Source organism: Tamandua tetradactyla, chromosome 12 (genome assembly GCF_023851605.1).
Source record: "Tamandua tetradactyla isolate mTamTet1 chromosome 12, mTamTet1.pri, whole genome shotgun sequence".
NCBI classification, from domain to species: Eukaryota; Metazoa; Chordata; class Mammalia; order Pilosa; family Myrmecophagidae; genus Tamandua; species Tamandua tetradactyla.
This window is the reverse complement of record NC_135338.1, coordinates 69825547-69850369: the sequence shown is the minus strand read 5'-3', so window position 1 is coordinate 69850369 and position 24823 is coordinate 69825547. Positions and strand designations below refer to the sequence as shown.

General features: G+C 37.7%; 2 pseudogenes; both read right to left on the bottom strand.

The window, feature by feature from the left end:
- Positions 1 to 4994: 4994 nt before the first annotated feature.
- On the bottom strand, positions 4995 to 6201 carry LOC143651444 (large ribosomal subunit protein eL29 pseudogene; annotated as a pseudogene).
- Positions 6202 to 11280: 5079 nt separating this feature from the next.
- LOC143651443 (importin subunit alpha-3-like) lies at positions 11281 to 16116 on the bottom strand (annotated as a pseudogene).
- Between the last annotated feature and the right edge of the window lie 8707 nt (positions 16117 to 24823).

Genomic DNA, 24823 nt, shown 5'->3' with positions numbered 1-24823 from the left:
ACAGCAAAAAGTACCAATACATGTTTTTTCCTTTAAAAAAAGTAGTGTTATAATAGTGACGTGAATAAATTATAAATTGCAAAACAATTATATTTTTCATCATAATTTTATGTAATACAATGAATAATTTTAGTAAAGTGACATCATCATTAATTAAAAAAAAGACCTCATAAAACAGTGTGATATCATTTTTCATCTATTGGATAGATAATGTCAGAAAATTTGATAACACACTCTTGGAATGGCGAATGTCCACTGATAGTACCACTGTGAAGGAAAATTTGGCAATAGCAATCAAAATATCTAAAATGTTCTTATTCTCTGACCCAGCAATTCAATTTCTTGAAATTTAATACTCTAGACACATTCGTATATAAGGGAAGTGATTTACATAGGCAATCATTCTTTGCATTCTTTGGAATATTGGTGATAGTAGATCTGTAAACAATTTAAATGTATATCAAAGGATACCAGAAAGATAAATTATGATTTATCCAGTCAATGATATACCATTAAGCTGTTATAGAGAATAAGGAACTTCTTTATGAATCAAAAAGGAATAATGTCCAAGATTTATAAAACAAATTATATGTTAACATATATGTATATGTAAACAAAAATGTAAGAAAAATTATATTGATGTATAAATAATATAAAATTTTGAAGTGAAACAAGAATTGTACATATATGTATAATACACACACATATATTTATTTTGGGGGGTGGTGGTGCATGGTCTGGGAATTGAACCCAGGTCTCCCACATGGAAGGCAAGCATTCTACCACTGAACCGCTACACACACATATTTTTAAATTTTCAATTAAGAGGAAGAGGTAAAGTACCTTCCTTCCAAACTTTGCTCTCTCCAATTCATACTACATATCACTAGATTAAATTCCTATAATGTAAGGCTTTATCAGTTTGTTAAAATGTAAAATTCTGATTCCGTTGCCTGGGTGAGATCTGAAGTTCTGCAACTCTAACAGCTTCTAGGTGATGCTGCTGCAGCTTGATGTACCACTGCTTGAGTAGGAAGGAGCTAGAGTGCACAGTGTTTGAATTCACATGACATTTAGTATATGCACCTTACACCCAAACCATGAGCATTGAAAACAGAAATAGATAAATGGATCTCCTCAAAATTAAACACTTTTGTGCATCAAAGAACTTTGTCAGCAAAATGAAAAGGAAGTCTATGCAATGTGAGACAATATTTGGAAACCACATACCAGATAAGGGTTTAGTATCCAGAATATATAAAGAGATTCTTCAACTCAATGACAAAAACACAGACAAATTTTAAAATGCACGAAAGATGTGAACAAATTTATGTAAATGTTCTGAGAAATGATCATGATGATGAATATATAACTATGTAATGATATCGTGAGTTACTGATTATATATCAAGGATGAATGGTCACATTGTAAGAATGTGTTTATATGTTGTTATGTTGAATAAATAATAATAATAACAAATGAAAAAAGATATGAACAGACACTTCTCAAAAGAGGAAATACAAATGGCTAAAAGGCATATGAAAAGATGCTCAACTTTACTGGCTATTAGGGAAATGGAAATCAAAACCACAATGAGATATCACATCATACCCACTAGAATGGCCATTACTAAAAAAACAAAACAAAACGAAAAAAAGTGCTGGAGAGAATGTGGAGAAAGAGGCACACATATTCACTGTTGGTGGGAATGTAAAATGGTACAACCACTCTGGAAGTCAGTATGGTGGTTCCTCAAGAAGCTAAGTATAGAATTGCCATCTGATCCAGTAATCCCATTACTAAGTATATATTCAGAGGAACTGAAGGCAAGGAGACAAACTGACACACATCAATGTTTATAGCACTATTATTTATGATTGCTAAGAGATGGAACAGCCCAAATGTCCCTCAATGGATAAGTGACTAAACAAGCTGTGGTATATACATATAATGGAATACTATGCAAATATAAGAAAGAATAAAGTCATGAAGCATGTAACAATGTGCATTAAATTTGAGGACATTATACTGAATGAAATTAGCCAGAAACAAAAGGACAAATGCTGTATAATCTCACTAATATGAACCAATATTAATGAGTGAACTTTGAGAGTTAACATTAAGAACACAGGTTATCAGAAGGTAGAAATAGAATAGAGATTGGGTATTTGGTGCTGAAGGACGACAGATTGTACAACAGAACTGACTATAAAAATTCAGAAGCAGATAGCACAATACTACCTGATGGTAGCACAATAATACAAGTACACTGAACGAAGCAGAGCGAGAGTATGGTTGAGGGAAAAGGGCTGGGGGCACATATGAAATCAGAAGTAAAGATAGAGGATAAAACTGTGATGGTATAACTTAGGAATGCTTCCACTAAATGTAACAAAGGCATTATGCCAAAACTAAATGTCAACAAGCAGGGAGCATGTGAAAGCGGTGTGGATTCTTTGTGGAAGAAAAGGAAATGCCTTCATACAGATTGTGGTGGAAAAGGCATATCTATTTATTTTGGATTGTATGATTTGCGAATACAATTGTTTAAAAATGAACAGAGAGAACAAGTGCTAGAGAAAATGTGGAAAAAGACATGTACCTATTCAAAGTTAGTAGGAAAGCTGAGAGGTGCAGCCCTTGGAGGGCAGTGTGGTGGTTCACGGGAGGAAGCGGTGGGGTTGCCATATGACCACACAACCCCGATGCTTGGTATATACTTGGAGGAGATGAGTGTTGGGACACGAATGGACATTTACACATGTGTTTATGGCAGCAGTGTTTGCAATTTAAGGGTACAATGACTGAGGAATGGAAGGGGGAACTGTGGTTTTACATACAACAGACTACTGAGGGAATGCAAGAAGGAATGAAGTTGTTGGGCAAACAACTAGATGAATGAACTTTAAGGACAGTATGTTGAATGAAATGTCAGAAACAAAAAGACAAATATTATGCCTCACTCATTTGCACTAACTATAATATACAAACTCACAGAATTGAAGTCGAGAGAATGGGTTACCAGGTGGGGCCTATTGTAAAGGTTCTTAAATTGTTAGCTTTTATAGCAGTCATATATATTTAGGGGTTGTAACGGATATTTCTAAATTCTGAGATACTGAGCTACTTGTATACAACCTGGTTGTTTCTTGAAACTTCAGGTATTCATGTGACACCTGAGACTCAGGGTTAGAGCACTGAAGCTATGAAAGTCAACATTACCCCATTTAGTAACTGTTAAAAAAACTGGAAAAAAGAGTGATCAGACTTCATCTAGAAATGTGAATGAAGCTTATCTGGATGGGACTAAGGTAAATCAGAATACAGGGTAAAGGATCATGGCCCGTATTTTCAAACATCAACCTCCATGTGAGACCAAAGGGAGAGATGTTTATTTGGTAGAAGATTTATATTTTGGTAGTGCATTACCTAATTTAACTTATATAGTCAGTTTACTTGAACACCAGAAGAACATGGAATCTTGACAAGATCTTGTTGGTTGTCCAGGTTATTGTGATACCCTGATACATCTCAGAGTAATTTGGGCAGTGAATAAAGATGTATTTCCAAAGTCTCCTTGGGGGACTAAGGAGGGAAGAGGAAATATAAAACTTTGCCATCTGGGGAATTCGTAATAGTCTCACAAGCAGTGGGGACAACCAATTCAATCAGGTAAGCCTTCAGTCTTGGGACTCCCACCCCCATGAAACTTATTTCTGCAAGGGAGAAGCTAAGCCCTACTGATAATTATGCCGAAGAGTCATTCCCAGAGAACCTCTTTTGTTGCTCAGATATGGCCTCTCGCTCTAAGCCATTAACAGGTGAGTTCAATATCCTCCCCACTACATGAGACATGATTCCCAAGGGGTGTAAATCTCCCTGACAACATGGGACCTGACCCCGAGGAATGAGCCAGGACCTATCATCATGGGACTGAGAAATCCTTCCTGACCAAAAGGGGGAAGAGAGAAATGAAAAATGGTATTGATTGGGATGAATACATCTGATTGAAGACGACCAGAGAATGCTTCCTAGACTTGACTGAAAGTAGGGTAATTTTTAACAATACAGAGTCTATAACCTGACCATTTGGTATCTCTAAAAAGTACCTCTAATAATTTGCTATAGCCAATCCAGCACCAGTTTCTGAGAGAGTATTTGGGAACCCCTGAATTGAATTTTTTAAGGCCAGTTTAAAGATATCATTTTAAGAATCCATCAGAGTGGAAAGAGCACTTCTCCTACAAGAAGTTAGGAGACAACAATTCTAGTATCATCTCCACCACTGCTTATTTTGGAAATGGACATGTTAGTTTACTTCGATGATCCTCAGTTTCTCCTTCTGTAAGATGACAGACTTATAATGCCTCTTCCAGCTCTAAACCCAGCCATTTCTATTTGTTTGGACATTCTGAGGAACTGAGAGTATATTTTTCCAACACTTGCTGCTTTTTAAGAGAGCTATGTATATGGAGTGTGGTCATTTCAGAAGAAAAGTTTAAGAAGGTACAGAGAGCTCTTAGGAGTGCTATCGTTAAAGTAACTAAACAAATCTTCCTGCAAAAACTGTGATAAAATGCCATAAACATTTGGACAAAAATTTCTTTGTGTTACCAATGGAAATAAGTGTGCTTGCTGCTACCATGGGAAACTGTTTTGGCTCTGTTCAGGACCAAACCTCCCATCCTTAAGTGTTCGGTGGGATGTTATGAAACATATCATACTTAAGCCAGCTTTTAGGAGTATAAAGAATTAGTTGTTCATAACTAATAGTTATAGGAAGATTTTCCTTAGAGTGTTTCTTGGTTCTCTCTACTTACTGTTCAAATCCTGGCCTCATTCTTTTCCTTCTCTTTTGCCTAGGGGTCCCAAAAGAATCCTAGTATATCTTCCTCTTTTTTACTTTTTCTGCATCAGGTTTATTTGTACAAATAGCACAGGAGGACCCAGCTCCATCCAGATAGCAGCCCAGCGGTCACAGCAGATGTAGGGCTCTACTCAGGAGCCTGACTGGGAGCAGTAACCTCAGCTCAGGGAGCTGAAGCCTGGGCCTTGGTTTTATCCTTTGCCTTGGCTTGATTTAGGTCTGGAACTTTGGTTGGCAGAGTCTGGGACCCTTGGCGATGCACGCATGAGCATGCTTTCCGAGCTTGGGATGGGCAATGTAATTAAGTTGATTGAGCTTGTAGCTACCACTCTTTGGGATCTTGGGCTTTACCTCCTTGGGCTTTACAAGGGCCTTGATGGCCTATGCATTTGCATTCATGGTCTTGGCATTATTAGCCTGCATCCTCCTTAGGCCCTTATCTTTATGCTTCTGGGAAAAACGCATGTTCTTCAAGAATTTGCAGCCCACCCACTTAAGAGATTAATATCTTTCTGATCAGGGCTTCTTGATGCCACTTCTGTGCCATTTCCGGGATGGACTGTGTATGGTATGGTTCTTGGACTTGGCCAAGTCTACATCCTTGCTGGTAGCTCCGAGAGCACCTGGGACCAGAAAAGGAAGGAGGCTGCAGTGCACTAGGGGAAATATGCCAGTATATCTTCTTATTCCCTTGCTATTTCTATCTTCACTTCAGATTTTAGCTGTTTTATTCAGTTGCTGTGGGCATACAAGTGTATAAACTTCTCTCTTCCTAGCCTTGGCTCAGGGAACATGGTCCTTGAAACCATGAAATTATTTCAATAAGACTCTAAAGCACACAATTCAACTGTATCCCAGATTTCTATGTTTTGGTTCTTATTTCTGTAAAATTCTCCTATGGTCCAGTTTCCTATTGGCTATCTTGCCAAACTAACTCAATACTAGTTTGCTGTTTCCTGAATCATCCTTTTTCTCTCTGCCCCATGCCCTTTTCCCTCTTCCTTGCTTTCACACACATATTCAACTTCTTTAACCCCTTGTTCTGTATTTTTAGTGACACTTCTGCCCATCATCTTAGCATATTAAATCTTTATTACAATGAATTATAATCAGCTTGTGATTATTAAATGCTTAACAGGTGTCAGACACTGTATTAAGCACTTTACTACAATATCTCATTCAATCTTCACATACTCCCATGTAGTTCCTCTGCTCTACACAAGTGTTTTAGCAAGACTAAGTAATTTTCCCAAAATAACATAGCTAGTTAGGTGGTGATCTAGGATTTCAACTCAAACATTCGATTCCAGAGACTCTATTAACTTACCTTCCATAAGAGCAAAATTCAAGGAAAAAAAAACACTGTAAATTAAGAAGATATGAAGTATTAACATTTTTCATGCTAATTAGCTAATTATATCAGATGGGTGAATCATATGTTGTTTCTCACACTTGTAAGAAAAGGGATTTTAGTAGAGATAACTAATATCTCATTTCCTAATATTTTACGATACTATTGGGTGAAAAATACAACTCTGCATTTATTTTCCTGACATGGAAGGCTCGTGGAAGTGTTGCCCTTTCCCCATATTTTTATATTTACTATAGCATTAGCTTACATACTGTTCTAGTTTGAAGGCTGCCAGAATGTGATATACCAGAAACAGAACAGCTATTAAAGAGAGGGAATTTATTAAGTTGCAAGTTTATAGTTCTAAGGTTGTGAAAATGTCCAAATTAAGGCAAGGCTATGAAAATGTCCAAATTAAGGAACCAACAATAGGTTAACTTCACTCAAGAAAGGCTGATGAAGTTCAGAGTTTCTCTCTCAGCTGTAAGGACACATGGTGACACCTATGAGCTTTATCTCTCAGTTTCTTGCTTTGTGAAGCTCCTCTGGGGGCGTTTTCCTTCTTCATCTCCAAAGGTCTCTGGCTGTGTGGGCTCTCAGGACTCTAAAGCTTTTTCCAAAAATTGTTCCCTCTTAAAGGGCTCCAGTGAGCAACCCCACCTTGAATGGGTGGAGACACATCTCCATGGAAACCATCTATTCAAGCTACCACCCACAATTGGGTGGGTCATATCTCCATGGAAACAATCAAAATGCTCCCACCTAGCAATATTGAATGAGGATTAAAGAACTTGGCTTTTCTGGGGTTCATAACAGATTCAAACTGGCACACATACTAACAGTGAAACATAAGTATATATATATCTATCTTATGTGTTCTAGTTCTATAAAACAAAATGTTTTTGAGTGGCATAAACATCTAAAACATTTAAAATCTTATCCTTATTTTTCTGGCATTTTCAAAGCTGATTTCTCAAAGGTGGCATATATGTTTAAGACTGGAAAGTTTTTGTTTTTTTTCCAATGTGGCAAACCAGTGTTTTTCATTTTACACCTATCATATAGTTCTACAACCACAACAATTGGTTATATCATGCTGATCTTTGAAAAAGTAATCTATTCTATTGACATTTTTTCTCCTTTCTGATTTTGTGTTCCCAATTATTTCTTGGATTCATTTTCCATTATGTTTACCAAACCTAGTTGTGTTGTTGTTGTTGTCTTACTTTTAAAGATTAAGTTGAATAAGAATTTTTAGCAGACTCAGAAATAAAAATCTCTATTCTTTTGAGATGAAATATATTTGAAATATATCAGGAAGGACAGAGAGAGTGCGCAGATGGGAATACAAGAGTAAAACCCTTTTGTGAAGAGGCACATTTGCACAAGCTAAAGTAGTTCCTCCAATTTCTCTGTGAGTCTTTAATCTCTCTACAAGAATTAATGTGTAGTTGCTTGCGAACTTTTCCATTTTTTTGGGAAAATCTTTAAATTATCATTGTAATTATTTTGGTATTTCATATTTTGTCTCTTCTTTTTGGGGAAGTCAGTAATGAAGGGGAATTGAACTTTAAAAATTACCAATAATGGGCATATATGAAAAATCTAGTGATAGCATCATATGTAATAGTAAAACACTGAAAGCTTTCCCTCGAAAATGAGGAACAAGATAAGGATGCCCACTGTTACCACTGTTATTCAACATTGTACTGGAAGTTCTAGCCAGAGAAATTAGGTGAGAAAATGAAATAAAAGGCATCCAATGTGGAAAAGAAGAAGTAAAACTTTACCTATTTGTAGGTGACATGATTCTACATACAGAATAGCTGAAAAACCCACACCAAAGCTAGTAGAGATAAAAAACAAATTCAGCAAAGTGGTGGGATATAATATCAATATCCCCCAAATCAGTATCTATACACTAACAGTGAACAATCAGAAAAAATAAAGAAAAATTTCCATTTACAATAACAACTAAAAAATCAAATATCTGGGATATAAAGGATGTAAAGTGCTTGCACACATAAAACTACAAAACTTTACTAAAAGAAATCAAAAAAGACATAAATACAAGAAATACAAGAAAGACATTCCATGTTTATGGATTGGAAAACTAAATATTGTTAAAATGTCAATTCTAGCAAAGTAATTTATAGATTTAATAAAACCTCAATCAAATTTTGAGCAACCTTCTATGCAGAAATGGAAAAGTCAATCATTAAATTTATATAGAGGGTAAGGTGCCCTGAATAGCCAATGCTCTCTTGGAAAAGAAGAACAAAGTTGGAGGAATCACACTTCCTGGTTTTAAAACTTATCACAAAGCTACCATAATCAAAACAACATGGTACTGGCACAAGGAGAGACATAGAGACCAATAGAATAGAACTGAGATCTCAGAAATCAACCCTCACATTTATGACCAATTGATTTTTTAACATGTTTTATTGTGAAATATAACATATATACAAAAAAGCAATAAATTTCAAATTATATTTTAACAAGTAGTTATAGAACAGATTTCAAAGTTTGGTATGGGTTATAGTTGCACAATTTCAGGTTTTTCCTTCTAGCTGCTCTAAGACACCAAAGACCAAAAAGAAATGTCAATATAATGATTCAAAAAGTAGTCATACTTATTTGTTAAATCCTAACTTCTCTCTTATAACTCTGCCTTTTCCTTTGATTCTTCTCCCAATCAATAGGGATATCTGTGTTATACCCATTTTGACTTTTTTCATGTTGAATAGGGGTGTTGACAATATGGAATGAGGGGATGGAAATGGTTAATATTCTTGGAGAGATTGGCACTTCTGGGTTTCAGGATATATCTGGCCTAGGAACCATCTGAAGGCTTTAGGTTTCTGAGAACTAAACTTAGTGCATGCAACTTTTTTGGAATCTCAGAGATTCCCTGGGTGTTCTTTAGGGTTAACAGGAATGATGTTGGTTGGGCTTTGGCAAACCATGGCAATTAGCAATATCTAACTGAAGCTTGCATAAGAGTAGCCTCCAGAATAACCTCTTGACTCTATTTAAACTCTGAATAGAAACTTTATTTTGTTACATTTCTTTTTCCCTTTTTGGTCAGGAAGGCATGGTGCCAGGGCCAGGCTCATCCCTGGGAGTCATGTCCCACATTGCTAGGGAGACTTATGCAGCTGCAGGTATGACCAACTGATTTTTTTGTTGTTGTTGCTTTAAGTTTTAATGTTTATTTCTTCAAGACAGCCTAGCCTGCACTCTACTTGGATAAATTTACAAACTAGTTTTCTGCTGTTTCTAGTTTTAAACTTTAACCATGTTTCTGATGACAAGGAATGCTGCAAAAATACTGTAGTTCAACAAAGAGTTACTATCACAAAATAATATTTATCCTATCTACAGTGTTTCAGAATTGCCTGTTGATTTCTTAAACCCATTTCTGTTAACCCTAAAGAACACCCAGGGAATCTTTATCTGAGATTCTACAAAAGTTGCATGCACTAAGTTTACTTCTCAAAGTAGATATAAATGCTAATGGTGGCTAATCTGTTATGTTTCTTATAGCAAACTGTTGTTCATGCAACATTTGTGCTCACAGGGAAAGCACAGGATTTCCTACAACGAGTCACCTCATAAAGAGTTCTTCTTTTGTATAAATTAATTTACGCTACATTTAACTTAGTGTGCATAATCTCAAAACTGGGGTATTATTCCAATTTATAAAACCCACTTGTATAATTTTTATACAAGTTTTAAAAATACAAAGTTTTCTTCCTAAAGTGGCTCAAAATAGATGTTCATGGTTGCCTACATCTAAGATAAAAAGATTCTAAAACAATTTAACAGAATAGGCATATTATTAAAGGTGTTCAAAACTATTACTTGATTTGGCTACTTACATCTACTCAAACCTCTTCATTGGTCTTTATTCAGCAGCACATATGCACCAAATTCCATTTTAGAAGGTTCCATATCATTTTCATAGAAAATAAAATTTGAAAACAAGTAACATTTAAATATAGCACAGTATTGTATCACTACTGAAACTTTTTTCTTATTCTTTACAGGTCTCAACAGAATCTAAAAATGAACTATGCTGTAGATTTACTTCATGCAAAGATCTTATATTATCTCTGAAAATTAAAAGGATGGCTTTTAAAGCACATTTTACTGTTTTATACTATTATGTACTTGTATACTGCAATACAGTCTATTTTGAGGGAAATTTATGATTTTTTTCTCATGCAAAAATCTACACAAATTAGTTTTGATGATATGGAAAGCTCTTCATTGCATCAAACTTTCATCCGGTGCAAATACACAGGGAAACATTCCTGAAAAGTTTTCTGACTTGAGAAACAGCCATTCTAGATAAAGTGAAGAAAGATGAAAATTTTTAAATGGGGATGGGGCAAGAGAAGGGATAGAAAACATCGGTCACAAAGTAAGCCTAGTCTGCTGCTAAACCGGTCTTTGTTTTCATGTCCAGTGTACATTAACATTTATGATCTCAATTTGCTGATTTACTAGGTTTGTTATCGGCCCCCTGAAGGCAAATCAAGCTTACATGCACTCACATATAGCACCACAACCACACTCTGGTACACAGTCACTCCAGGACTAGGAGTCAACTTCCTGAGTGAAGAGCCCTAGATTTGAAAGATGAACCTGGCTGTCCATGACTGAGCCAGACAATCATTCAACACTATCCATTTACACTGCTTCATAGCAAGGCTTGATTCATTTTCATTTGACTTATATGGGCATCCTATTCTCTTTTATGCTTACAAGGCTTGAAGATGACAGTACTGCACTTTCCCCTCAATTGATACAGATAAGACAATATTCCTTCTCAGACACTAAAGATCTGTGACCTATAGCCTTTTTCACTTTGGACAACCTAAATAAGCATTCATGTGAAGTTTTCAATACATTTTGCCACTCATTCTCACTTGCACCCACTCATCATCTTGACCTCATTTGGGCATTTTCTGTAATTCCAAATAAAATCTTCACATTTCCGTTCCTAATTTAATGCAGCAGCAGATTCTATGAGCCCAGCTTGATGGATCAGCCTTTATATATGTGTATATATGTTATACATATATAACCACACTGGTTCTTTATTACTTTTTTCTTTGGGATGTGTCAGAAGTACAGGGAAGTGTGAAAGAGCATTACAGTTCAAAACTACTTGTGTTTGCTCATCAGTTCCAGTTATAATATTGCTGACAGCTCTAAGTGCAACAGTCTGAACTTTTAATTCCTGATTGCTAAGTAGAGGAAGCAATTGAGGAACTATTCTAGAGTCTGTTACCATCTGTATCTGTTCATTGCCAGCATCAGTAAGGTAAGAGAGGGCCCAGACAATATCTACCAATATATTTTACACCTGTGTGATGAATTAGACCATGAAGGGCTGGAAGAATCTCTTAAATGGTTTCCAATGGGGGTGCTGACATAAGTTGACCATAACCCAAGTAACATTTCTTAAGAAGTAATAGGAATAGTTGGACTTATGAAGGAAAATAAAGGTTTCACAACTCCAAGACTTATGACATAGTCTCTACATTGGGGCCCATCACCTATCATATTTCCCAGTGCCTACACTGCTTGCTCATGGATGTCTTGATGGGGTGAATGGAGAAGTCTCAGAAAAAGTGGCACAGCATTGGACTGAACTGCAGCTTGAGTTTGTTCAGAGGTTCCAGATGCAATGTTTATCAAGGCCTAGGCAGCTTCGAGTTGTAGAGAAGGATTGTCATCTCTTTCAAGACAATGGACTAAAATAGACACTATTCCAGATTTTATTAAGTCATCAATTGGTGGATTTCCATCACTGGATAAAAGTTTCCCAGCAGCTTGAATTGCAGTTGGTTGAATTCCTTGGTTATCACAGGAAACATTTTGAACAATAGCTTTTAGAGAGGTATTTTTTTTAAATTTATTTATTAATTTAAAAAATTAACAAACCAAATAACATATTAACATACATAATCAGTAATTCACAATATCATCACTTAGTTGCATATTCATCATTTCTTAGAACATTTGCATTAATTCAGAAAAAGAAATAAAAAGGCAATAGGAAAAGAAATAAAACGAAAACAGAAAAGAAAAAAAAGGTTATACCTACCATACTACTTACCCCTCGCTTTCATTGATCACTAGCATTTCAAACTAAATTTATTTTAGCATTTGTTCCCCCTACTATTTATTTTTATTCCATATGTTCTACTCCTTTGTTGACAAGGTAGATAAAAGGAGCATCAGACACAAAGTTTTCATAATTACATAGTCACATTGTGAAAGCTATATCATTATTCAATCATCCTCAAGAAACATGGTTACTAGAACACAGTTCTACATTTTCAGGCAGTCCCCTCCAGCCTCTCCATTGCATCTTTTTTTTTCTTTTAATCGTTTTTTAAACTTTTTTTTATTAATTAAAAAAATTAACAAACAAAACATTTAGATATCATTCCATTCTACATATACAATCAGTAATTCTTAATATCATCACATAGTTGCATATTCATCATTTCTTAGTACATTTACATCGATTTAGAAAAAGAAATAAAAAGACAACAGAAAAAGAAATAAAATGATAATAGAGAAAAAAAAGACTATAAATACCATACCCCTTACACCTCGCTTTCATTTACCACTATTTCAAATTGAATTTATTTTAATATTTCTTCCCCCATTATTTATTTTTATTCCATATGTTCCACTCCTTTGTTGACAAGGTAGATAAAAGGAGCATCAGACACAAAGTTTTCACAATTACACAGTCACATTGTGAAAGCTATATCATTATTCAGTCATCCTCAAGAAACATGGCTACTGGAACACAGTTCTACATTTTCAGGCAGTTCCCTCCAGCCTCTCCATTACATCTTGAATAACAAGGTGATATCTACTTAATGCATAAGAATAACCTCCAGGATAACCTCTCAACTCTGTAATCTCTCAGCCATTGACACTTTGTCTCATTTCACTCTTCCCCCTTTTGGTGGAGAAGGTTTTCTCAATCCCTTGATGCTGAATCTCAGCTCATTCTAGGATTTCTGTCCCACGTTGCCAGGAAGGTCCACACTCCTGGAAGTCATGTGCCATGTAGACATGGAGAGGGTGGTGAGTTTGCTTGTTGTGTTGGCTGGAGAGAGAGGCCACATCTGAGCAACATAAGAGGCTCTCTTGGGGGTGATTCTTTGGCCTAAATTTTAACTAGACTTGACCTATCCTTTGTGGGGTTGAGTTTCATATGAACAAACTCCAAGACTGGGGGCTCAGCCTATAGCTTTGGTTGTCCCCACTGCTTGTGAGAATATCAAGAATTCACCATTCCCTGAAGGGAATCACTTGAATTCACTAATTGAATTTTTCCACTCACTAATTGAATCACTCTGGGATTCTTCGGGGCATCTAGAGAGGTTTTTTGCACTCTATAATCACCATCTATATCAGAGTCTTCACAGATATCGTCAAATGGTACTTTTCTTCTCTTTAAGAGATGGTCATCTCTTTTATTCTTCCTTAACTACAACTTCATTTCGTTGTCGTCATCGTCTCCACAAGTCACAGGTTTTGCTCTTGAAATTCTTGAGCCTTTGATTGTCCACTTTCTCGTTCGCCTGGTGACTCCTTCCCCGGCCCGGCCCTGCGGGATCCGCCCCAACCTCCCTGGGCGGCACCAACACTCCCAGGAAAACGCCTGAGCTGCTCTGCTCCTCGCGCTGCCCCTTCCTTCCTCCTCTCTCCTGCCTCAGCCAGCCTTCTCCTCACTCCACCCGCCCCCTGCTCTAACCCCAGCGCGGCTGCAGTTCAGGCAAAGGCAACTGCCGGGTCACCAGTGGCAACCGCGGCGCAACGCGCTGCCCTGACCAACTGATTTTTGACAAAGGGGCAAAGACTGCTCAGTTGGGAAAGAATAGCGCTGTCAACAAATGGTGCTGGGAAAAGTGAATGTCCAAATGCAAAAAAAAAAAAAAAAAAAAAAAAAGAAAGGAGGTGGATTCCTACCTCACAGCACATACAAAAATCAACTAAAAATGGATCAAAAAGGGGGCAGATGGTGGATTAGAGAATTCAGTCCTCCCACTGAAACAACTACTAAACAGACAGGAACTACCTAAAACAATTATTTTGAAACTCCAGAAGCCAGAAGAACACTGAACAGCATCCAGAAAAGAGCGGGAGGAAGAAGCAGACAAATTACAGTAAAAAAACCAAACAAACCAAAAACTAAATTGCTCTCTTCATGCAGGACTCCTGGCATCCACCCTCCACCCTCCACCCTCCCAGCAGGCCACTGTGGGGTGCATTCCCTGGCTAGCTGCTGGTGACAGAAAAGGATGTAAAAATCCTCTCCCCCAAGAACAGGGGTGGGCATGGCCACTTGCTGATCATGGCTTTTGATTAGCTAATTCAGGCCACAGGTCGCAGCTCTGAGGTCATCTACTATTTAACCCACCCTGAACAAAGGCGTGGCAGCCATTGTTTCAACCCTCCTCAGATAGCGGCCAAGAATTAAAGATTCTTCCTCAGGGTTATGGGGGACAGTTAGCTGAAGGGCTGCATTTGGTAGGTAGGCCAGGAAAGCTCAGCTTTGGGAAATTTTTGGAAAATATTTTGGTGCCCTTTCTGATTGCCTCTGCAGGGCAATTTGGTGTCAGCTTGCACCCTATTCATGGCACCTTGGTCCTGTTTTGCCTGGGAAAGGCTGAATTAGAAAGTTCTCTCTGGGGTGACTCTTCTCCCAGAATTTTCCCTCCAGGCAAAATCAGCATGACACAATAAAAGAAATATAAAAAGCTGTAGAGGTAGACAGTCTGGGACAAAGGCTTACAGCTTCAAACATCAAAGAGAGAGATATCTGTCTCCTGGGAACAGAGGGACAACCAAACTTCTGTAAACAGGAGAACTCCAAAACAATTAATGAGCAAAAGCTCAGGACAAGACAAAGGCTCAGAAAGACAGGGAAAACCCTGCACATGGCACTCACCTTGGGCAGACCTTCCTGATAAGAAAGCTGAAGCTCAAGAAAATCTCTGTCTTGTCACCAGCTGTTATAAAACCAAGAAACAGACATCCCAGGGAATAATTCCTAGAGTTAACATTTAAAAATATTAAAATGTACAATTTGCAACAAAAGAACGCAGGACAAACAAATAAATAAGAAACGATGGCCCAACCAAAGAAAGAGGACAAAAATATCAAAAGCACTAATGAAGAAGACAAGGATGTGGACATACCGAACAAAGCCTTTTAGAAAACGATCTTAAAATTGCTCAAGAAAATGAAGGAAAGTACAAAGAACTAAAGGATATCTGGAAAACAATGAATGAATAATATGAGAGTGTAATTAAAGAGATAGAAATGTTGAAAAGAAACCAAACAGAACTACTGGAGTTGAAGCCCACAGTAACTGAAATGAAAAATGCCCAAGAAGATTTTAAGAGCAGATTGGAGGCTACAGAAGAATCAATGTACTTGAAGATAAGCCATTTGAAATGAGTTAGGCTGAGGAGTAGAAAGAGAAAAGAAATATTAGAAGGAAAATTGCCTAAGACAGCTATAGGATACCATCAAGCACACCAAAATCTGCATTAAAGGAGTCCCATCAATAAATGCATTACAGGAGTCCCAGAAGGAGAAGAGAGAAAGGGCAGAAGGACTAGTCAAAGAAATAAAGACAGAGGCTTCCCAAACTTAGCAAAAGACGTAAATGTACACATCCTGGCAGCTCAGAGAACACCAAACAGGATAAACACAAAGAAAACACCCTATCGCTTATTGATTATACTATCAAATGCAAAGGACAAGGAGAGAATTCTGAAACCTGCAAGGGCAAAGCAACATTCAAGGCAGTACCAATTAGATTGAGTGCCAGTTTCTCGTCAGAAACCATGGAGGCAAAAAGGCAGTAGGTGGAAAATACTGAAGGAAAACATATGCCAGCTGAATGTTAGAACCTGTGGGACTCTTTCAAAACTGAGGGAGACATTAAGAGATTTTTAGATAAACAAAAGCTGAGGGAGTTCATTACCACTCGACTGGCCCTACAAGACCTAAAGGGAGTTCAACAGAATGAAATGAGAGGACATTAGTCAGTGGTTCAAAAAATAAAAATAGCAGCATAAAAAAATAAAGATCTGTGGTAATGATAAACATTGGGTAATTATAAATGTCAGTATATTGCACTGTATTGTTTGGTATGTAACTCCACTTCTTAATTCCTGCAGGTGCTAAAATGCAAATGCATAAAAAGTAATGATAAATCTAGGTTTTTGGATATACAATGTACAAATATATAAGTGGTAATAAGTAAAAACAAAATGCTAGGATGACAGAGGGGTATAAGAAAAATATATATGTATGCTACTGAAGTTAACTTGGTATCAAACCAAATATGATCGTTATATATTTAGGATATCAAATCTTTTTTTTGAGCATTCCATTCTACATTTATAATCAGTAAATCACAATATCATCACATAGTTGCATATTCATCATCATGATCATTTCTTGGAACATTTTCATCTATTCAGAAAAAGAAATAAAAAGAAAACAGAAAAAAATTCATACATACCATACCCCCACCCCTCCCCCTCACCGATCACCAGCATTTCAATCTGAATTTATTTTAACATTTGTTCCCCCCATTCATCTTTATTCCAAATGTTTTACTCGTCTGTTGATAAGATAGATAAAAGCAGCATCAGACACAAGGTTTTCACAATTACACAGTCACATTGTGAAAGCTATATCATTATACGGTCATCTTCAAGAAACATGGCTACTGGAACACAGCTCCACATTTTCAGGCAGTTCCCTCCAGCCTCTCCACTACATCTTGACTAACAAGGTGATATCTATTTAATGTGTAAGAATAACCTGCAGGATAACCTCTTGACTCTGTTTGGAAACTCTCAGCCATTGACACTTTATTTTGTCTCATTTCACTCTTCCCCCTTTTGGTTAAGAAGAGTGATGCTGAGTCTCAGTTCATTCTAGGGGTTGTTTCAATCCCTTGATGCTGAGTCTCAGCTCATTCCAGGATTTCTGTCCCACGTTGCCAGGAAGGTCCACACCCCTGGGAGTCATGTCCCACGTAGATGGGGTGGGGTGGGGTGGTAAGCTTGCTTGTTGTTGGCTGGAGAGAGAGGCCACATCTGAGCAACAAAAGAGGTTCTCTTGGGGGTGACTCTTAGGCCTAATTTTAAAGGATATTAAATCTTAATCCCATGTTAATCACAAGGAAAATAGATGAAAAATATACCCAGATAAAAATTGAGGCATTAATAAAAGTGAGGGACAAAAAGTGTATTAGACTTACAAAGGCTAGTAGCAAAATTACAGAAGAAAGTCATGTATAATCAGGATTGACTTTAAATGCAAATGAGTTAAATGCTCTAGTGAAAAGGCAAAGATTGGTAGAATGAATAAGAAAGCATGAATCAACTATATGGTGCCTGCAAAAGATTGACCTTAAAGTCAAAGATGCAAGAGATTTGAGGGTGAAAGGATGACACTATACCATTCAAGTAGTAACCAAAAGACAGCTGGAGTGGCTACACTAATATTGGATAAGTAAGTGAGAGACCTATATCTAAGAATCAGAATTATAAAATCTCCTAGAAGTAAATAAAGTTCTTGTGCTAGACGGTGGCTTCTTAGACTTTACACCCAAAGCATAAGCAACAACACATAAATGAATGGAACCTCATCAAAATTAAAAACTTTTGTGCATCCTAGGACTTTATCATGAAAATAAAATGATAACTTACCCAATGGAAAAAAAATATTAGGAAATCACATATCTGGTAAGGGTTTAATTTTCAGAATAGGTAAAGAATCCTTCAACTCAGCAACAAAAGGACAATCAATCCAATTAAAAATGGGCAAAAGATTTGAATAAAAATTTCTCTAAAGAAGATATGCAGCACTGGATTACATATTTGAATGTGGTTAAAAGGGGAAATGTTGGGTTGTATATATGTGTATCAGTTTCCTAGGCTGATAAAGCAAATACCATGATAAGTCAGGTTAAACAATGGCAATTTATTTGCTCATGGTTTAGGGGCTGGGGAAAAATGCAAATATAGATGTCATCAAAGAAAGGCTTTTCAACAAAGACTGTGGTATTCTGGGGCTGGCTGCCAGCAATTCTTTGTCCTTAGTTTTATCACATAGCAAGGTACATGGCTGCATCTCCTGGTCTCTCTCTTCTCTTCTGGGGTCTGTTGAATGTCATCTTCTTGCTTCCTATGGCTTTATCTCTCTGTCTGATTTCACTCTGCTTATAAAGGACTTCAGTGGTAGGATTTAGACCCATCCTGACTAAGGAGAGTCATGTGTTAAGGAAGTAACCTCATCAAAAGTTACTCTTTACAGAGGACTTCCGGAGAAGATGGCGGCTTAGTAAGACGCGCGGGTCTTAGTTCCTCCTCCAGAAAAGCAACTAAAGAAACAGAAACAATACGAAACAGCTCCCGGAGTCACGACAGAGACCAAAAAGACAGCGTACCCCATTCTGGAACGGCTGAACGGGCAGGGAGAATCCTCTGCGGTGAGATACCCGAGGGGCGCGCGTTTTCTCGGCCGGGGCGGCTGGCGACTGGGGTCCCCTCCACGCACATGGCTCTCCGGTCTGACTGGGAACGTTGGATAGCGGGGCCCTCCCGGCACGCTTGGTGTCTCGGGCCAGCTGGGCAATTTGGACCGGCACTCCCCCAAGCCACGGCGGCCCCTTTCTCCCACCAAAACTCAGTATTAGCATCTTATAAAATCTCTACTTTCATAAGGTGAGTGAAGTGGTAGCTTATTAATTTCCATTTCAAATACTAATAAAGTTGAACTATTTTTGTCATTTATTAGCCATTTGTATTTGAGTTTGTCTTCTGAACATCCCAGAAATACACTAATATGTGTATGTATAAGTGTGTGTTTCTTATTAATTCATGAGCTTTTTATATAGTAAAGATAAATATTTGCCATATAAGTTGCAAATATTTTCCCCAATCTCTCTGTTTTTTAAATTATGGTATTTTTACATAATGAAGTTTCAAATTATGTAGTCATGCTCATCAATCTTTTTCTATACACACACTGCCTTTGGCAAGACTTTCCCACTCCCATACAATTAAATATTCACCAGGAAGTCTTCTACTAATTCTGTTTTCTTTATGCTTAAATATTTAACTAACTTGCATTTTGCTTTGATATCTGACGTAGGATAAGGCTCTAATTTCATGGGAAAAAATGGGTTAACAAATTAAGTTAGATTCCTATCTTATTTATTCATCTTTAAGTGTACTTTTATTCTGAAATACAACATATATTTAAAAAGCAATTTTCAAAGTACATTTTAGCAAGTAGTTACAGATTTCAAAGTTAATATGGGTTACTATTCCACTTTTCAGATTTTCCTTCAAGCTGTTCCAAAACACTGAAAGCTAAAAGAAATGTTATCATAGTGATTTAGCAGTCATATGACTTTGCTAAATCCTATCTTCTCTATTATAAATACTCCTTTTCCTTTGATATGACTCCAAATCTATAGGGATCTTGGGCTATGTCTGTTCTTACTTACGTTGAAAAGAGATGTCAACAATATAGAATAGGGGGGTGGAATTAGTTGGTTCTTCTGGGTTTCAGTACACATCTGGCCTAGGGACCCTTTGGAGGTTATAGACTTCAGGAAGTAAACTTAGCATATGAAACTTTTGTAGTGTCTCAGTTAGAGCTTTTGCCAGTTGGAAAGTATTATGTACTCCAGAAAAGTCATATTTTAATCCTGATTCAATCTTGTGGAGGCAGCCATTTCTTTCAATCCTGATTCAATAACGTATGATGGAAACATTTGATTAGATTATCTCCACAGAGATATGACATGCCCAATTGTGGATGTGGCCTTTGGGTTAGATGGAGATGTAATTCTACCCATTCAAGGTGGGTCCTGATTAGTTTACTGGGATCCTTTAAAAGAGGAAATATTTTGGAGGGAGCAAAAATGACAGAAATGACAGAGCCAACAGAAACTTCAGAGCAGAGCCGACACAGATGACAATACTTGGAGAAGAGACACAGATGTTTGGAGATACTTGGAGCTCAGCACATGTTGCCATGAGATATTAAACAAGCCAGAACTTGGAGACAGCCAAGGAAAGCCAAGAAATGAAAGCCAGCCCCGGAGAAGCAAAGTGAGGAACCTCCAAAGGAACAGAAGCTAAAAGCAACAGAGCCCAGAAGCAAAGATCAGCAGATGCCAGCCACGTGACCCCCAGCTGACAGAGGTGTTCTAACCCCATCGGCCTTTCTTGAATGAAGGTACTGTTGATGCCTTAATTTGGATATTTTGCTTCCTAAGAACTGTAAACTTGTAACTTATTAAATTCCTTTTATAAAAGCCCTTTCATTTCTGGTATAGATTCCTGGTAGTTTCCAAACTAAAAAGAGCCCTAGGTGTTCTTAAGGGTTAACAGGAATGTTGTTAGTTGGGGTATGGCAAAACATGGTAATTAGCAATATCTAGCTGAAGCTTGCATAAGAGTAGAATAGCCTCTGGACTCCATTTGAACTCTTAGTCACTGATACAATCTTAGGTCAGATAAGTCCTGAAGATAGGATTTGACAAATGAGTATGATTGCAAAACCACCATATTGATATTTCTTCAAGTCCCCAGTAGCTAGAAGGAAAAATCTGAACTAGTGGAATGGTAAGCCATAACAAACTCTGAAATCTGTTCTGTAACAACTTGAAGTGTACTTTGAAAATTACTGCTTTTCTTTTCTTTTCAATGCACATATATTTTACCATAAAAAACGTTTCTTTTTTTTGCATGGGTAGGTACTGGGAATTGAACCTGGGTCTCCAGCATGGTGGTGAGAACTCTGCCTGCTGAGCCATCATGGCCACCCTAAAAAACATTTTAAAAAAATCAAAGGCTTTGCCATGCACTAGGGTAATTTTTCAAAACCTATAACCACTAGATGGGTCCCACAATCACATAAGTCCTGAAACACAGAGGGGTCAGCCTTTCCAGAACATCAACTAGTTCTATCCCACTATCCCATATTATCAACAGCCTCTTTCAACATGAAAAAGTTTGAATGGGCATAGCCCAAATACCCCTAAAGAGTGATGGTGGAGTTATACAGAGAAGGCTGGATTTAACAAATGAGTATGAATGCTGAATCATTATGCTGATATTTCTTTTAGCCTCCAGTACCTTAGAGCAGCTAGAAGTAAAAACCTAAAATTGTGGAATTGTAACCCATATCAAACTCTAAAATCTGTTCTACAACTAATTGTTGCGATGTACTTTGAATTTTTTTGCTTTTATGTATATGTGTTTTTTTAAGAGAAGGAGGAGTATAACAGGGAAGATAGAATTTAACAAAAGAGTATGACCGCTGAATCATTACACTGATTTTTCTGTTGGTCTCCAGTGTCTTGGAGCAGCTAGAAGGAAAAATGAAAAATCATGCAACTGTAACCCATACCAAACTTTTAAATCTGTTTTATAACTACTTGTTAAAATGTACTTGGAAATTTATTGCTTTTTGTTTCTGCTTCTCTTCAACATTTGACAGACTGATTAGTATGCGTCTTGGGATAGGCCTATTTGGATTTATTCTATTTGGAGTTCACTGGGCTAATTTGATTGGCATATTTATGTCTTTTATAAAGGCTGGGATGTTTTCCCCCATTATATCCTCCACTAATTTTCCTAGCCCTTTTCTTTTCTTCTGGGATGCCAATGATTTATATATTTGTGCATTTTGTTTTTTCCATCATTTACCTGAGATCCAGTTCAAATTTTCCCATCTTTTTTGTCATTTGCTCTTTTGTATGTTCAAAATCAGTTTTCCTGTCTTCTAGTTCACTTATTCTTTCTTCTGCCACTTCAAATCTGCTGTTGTGGGTCTCAAGTATATTTTTATTTGGTCAACAGTATCTTTAATGTCTGTGATATCTGCTAGTTTTCTATTTATTCTCTCAAAGTCCTCTTTATGTTCTTCTAAGTATCTTCTTGATTTCCATTATGTCATCAGCTATCCCACCGCTTTTATTTAGTAGAGTTATATGAACATCTTTGACTTGTTCCAAAGTCTGTGTCTCCTCCAGTGTTTTAATTTGGTCATTAGACTGGGCTGTATCTGTGTGCATCTTGATATGGTTAGTGACTTTCTGTTGTCTTTGTGGCATGTAAATATCTTGATAGGGTTACACTGGAAGTTGATTTCCTTCAGTAGTCTAAAGTTTTGTATTTGCAGGAAGGGTGTGGAGGAGGATGCAGGTGTTTGGAGGGACCCAACAGAGCAGGTGATGGATTGTGATGTAGGTATATGCACAGGTCAGGGACTCTATGCTGGTCCTGTGAGCATGCGGTATGGGTTGTGGGGTTGTGGAGGTGTGGTGAGGGGGCTGTTGAGGTGATGTGCAGTTCAGGCAGGCCGTGGAGTGCAGGTGAGCACCTGCCCAGAGGAGGGGGGCATGGTGTGGTGGGTGCATGTACGTGCATGCATCTGGAGGGCTGGATGCTGATGTGCAGGTGGGGTTGAGCAACTGTATGGGCTGGGTGCAGGTGGGGCCCAGGTATGAAGGTGAATGTCTGGAGCCCAGATGTGCAGGTGACTGCCTGCAGGGGGCAAGGAGGGGGAGGAACATGGCTTAGCTTACTTCCTTGTCTCCATGCACTCCTGACAGCTCCAGGCTTCTGTTTGGAAATGGATACACTAGGCTGTTTGCAGGAGCTGGACGGTCTCCAGTTCTGTGTGCTTCAATTCTTCTGCCTTTTCAACCAGGGCCTTCCTATGTGATGCAGAAGACCCTCCCAGGTCATTTACACCCTGGAATTGCTCTCCTGGTCATTTTTCTGTCACTTCTCTAGCTGTTCTTTGGAGCAGGGGTGAACTCGACCTATCCTATTTCACCATCTTCTCCCTTCCAAATAAATTTGATAACTAGCTTTTCTAAGGCTTCAAAGTAGGTTGTTGGAATTTTGATTGGTGTTGCATTCACTCTGTAGATAAATTTGGGTAAAAAATTTTTTTTGGTAGAATCGACATCTTAACGACATTCAACCTTCCTATCCATGAGCCTGGAATGTTATTCCATCTATTTAGGTCTTGATTTCTTTTAACAATGTTTTATAATTTTTTGTCCTTGACATTCCCTAGTTAAGCTTATTCCTAGATACCTGATTCTTTCAGTTGCTATTTTGAATGGAATTTTTTCCTTAATTTTCTCCACAAATTGGCCATTTCTATTACCATAGAAATACAGGTAATGTTTGTATATTAACCTCGTGTCCTGCTACTTTGCTATTTTTGTTTATTAGCTCAAGTAGTTTTGTCATAGATTTCTCAGGGTTTTGCAAGTGTAGGATCATGTCGTCTGCAAATAATGAAAGTTTCACTCCTTCCTTTCATGTTTGGATGCCTTTTATTTCTCTCTTCCCTGATCACTCTAGCTAGGACTTGTTGGGTAGCTGATGGCTGGTTAGCTGATGGCTGGGGGTAAGTGGCCGTACTGAGTCAGTCACACAGACACACAGCACACAGCACATGACTCAGGAGACAACCCTCAGGGGTGAGTGGAAGGTTTCCGCTTTATTGAGGAAGTGCACAGGCTTATATAGGCTGGGAGCATGCAGGGACACGTGTCAGGCTGGGATTGGTCACCGTTGTTGCTAGGGTGGAGGGCAGATTTCTGGGATTGGTCACCGTTGTTGCTAGGGTGGAGGGCAGATTTAAGGTCAGCCATTTTGTGTTGCCTTGCATCAGCCACGGCAGCCATGTTGGCAATATTTTATGATTTCTCCATCAGGACTTACAGTGCAATGTTTAATAATGGAGACAATGGGCATCCTTGCCTCATTTCCAATCTTAGGGGGGATGCTTTCAACCTCTCAACATTAAGTATGATGCTGGCTATGTGTTTTCTTTCATATATGTCCTTTATGATATTGAGGATGTTTCCTTCAATTCCTACTTTTAAATTGTTTTTATCAGAAGAGGATACTGAATTTTGTTAAGTGCTTTTTCTGGATTAATCAACATGATCATGTGATTTTTCCCTTTTGATGGGCTTACATGCTTTATTATGCTGATTGACTTTCTTATGGTGAACCACCCTTGCATTCCTGGTATAAACCCCACTTGGTTATGATGTATAATTCTTTTAATATGTTATTAGATTGGATTTGCTAGTATCGTATTGAGAATTTTTGCATCTATATTCATTAGGGAGAGTGGTCTGTAGTTTTCCTTTCTTGCAGTGTCTTTATCCAGTCTTGGTTAAAATGATGTTAGCTTCATAAATTGAGATAGGTAACAGTCCTTCTTCCTCAATTTTTTGGAAGAGTTTGAGCAGGATTGGCATTAGCTCTTTTTGTAATGCTTGATAAAATTCCCCTGTGAAGCCATCGGGTCCTAGGCTTTTCTTTGAAGGAAGTTTTACGATAACTTATTAAATCTCTTTAAGTGTAACTGGTTTGTTGAGATCTTCTATTTCTTCCCAAGTCAGTGTAGGTAGTTCATGTGTTTCTAGGAATTTGTCCATTCCATCCAAGTTGTGTAGTTTGTTGGCATATAGTTTTTCATAGTAT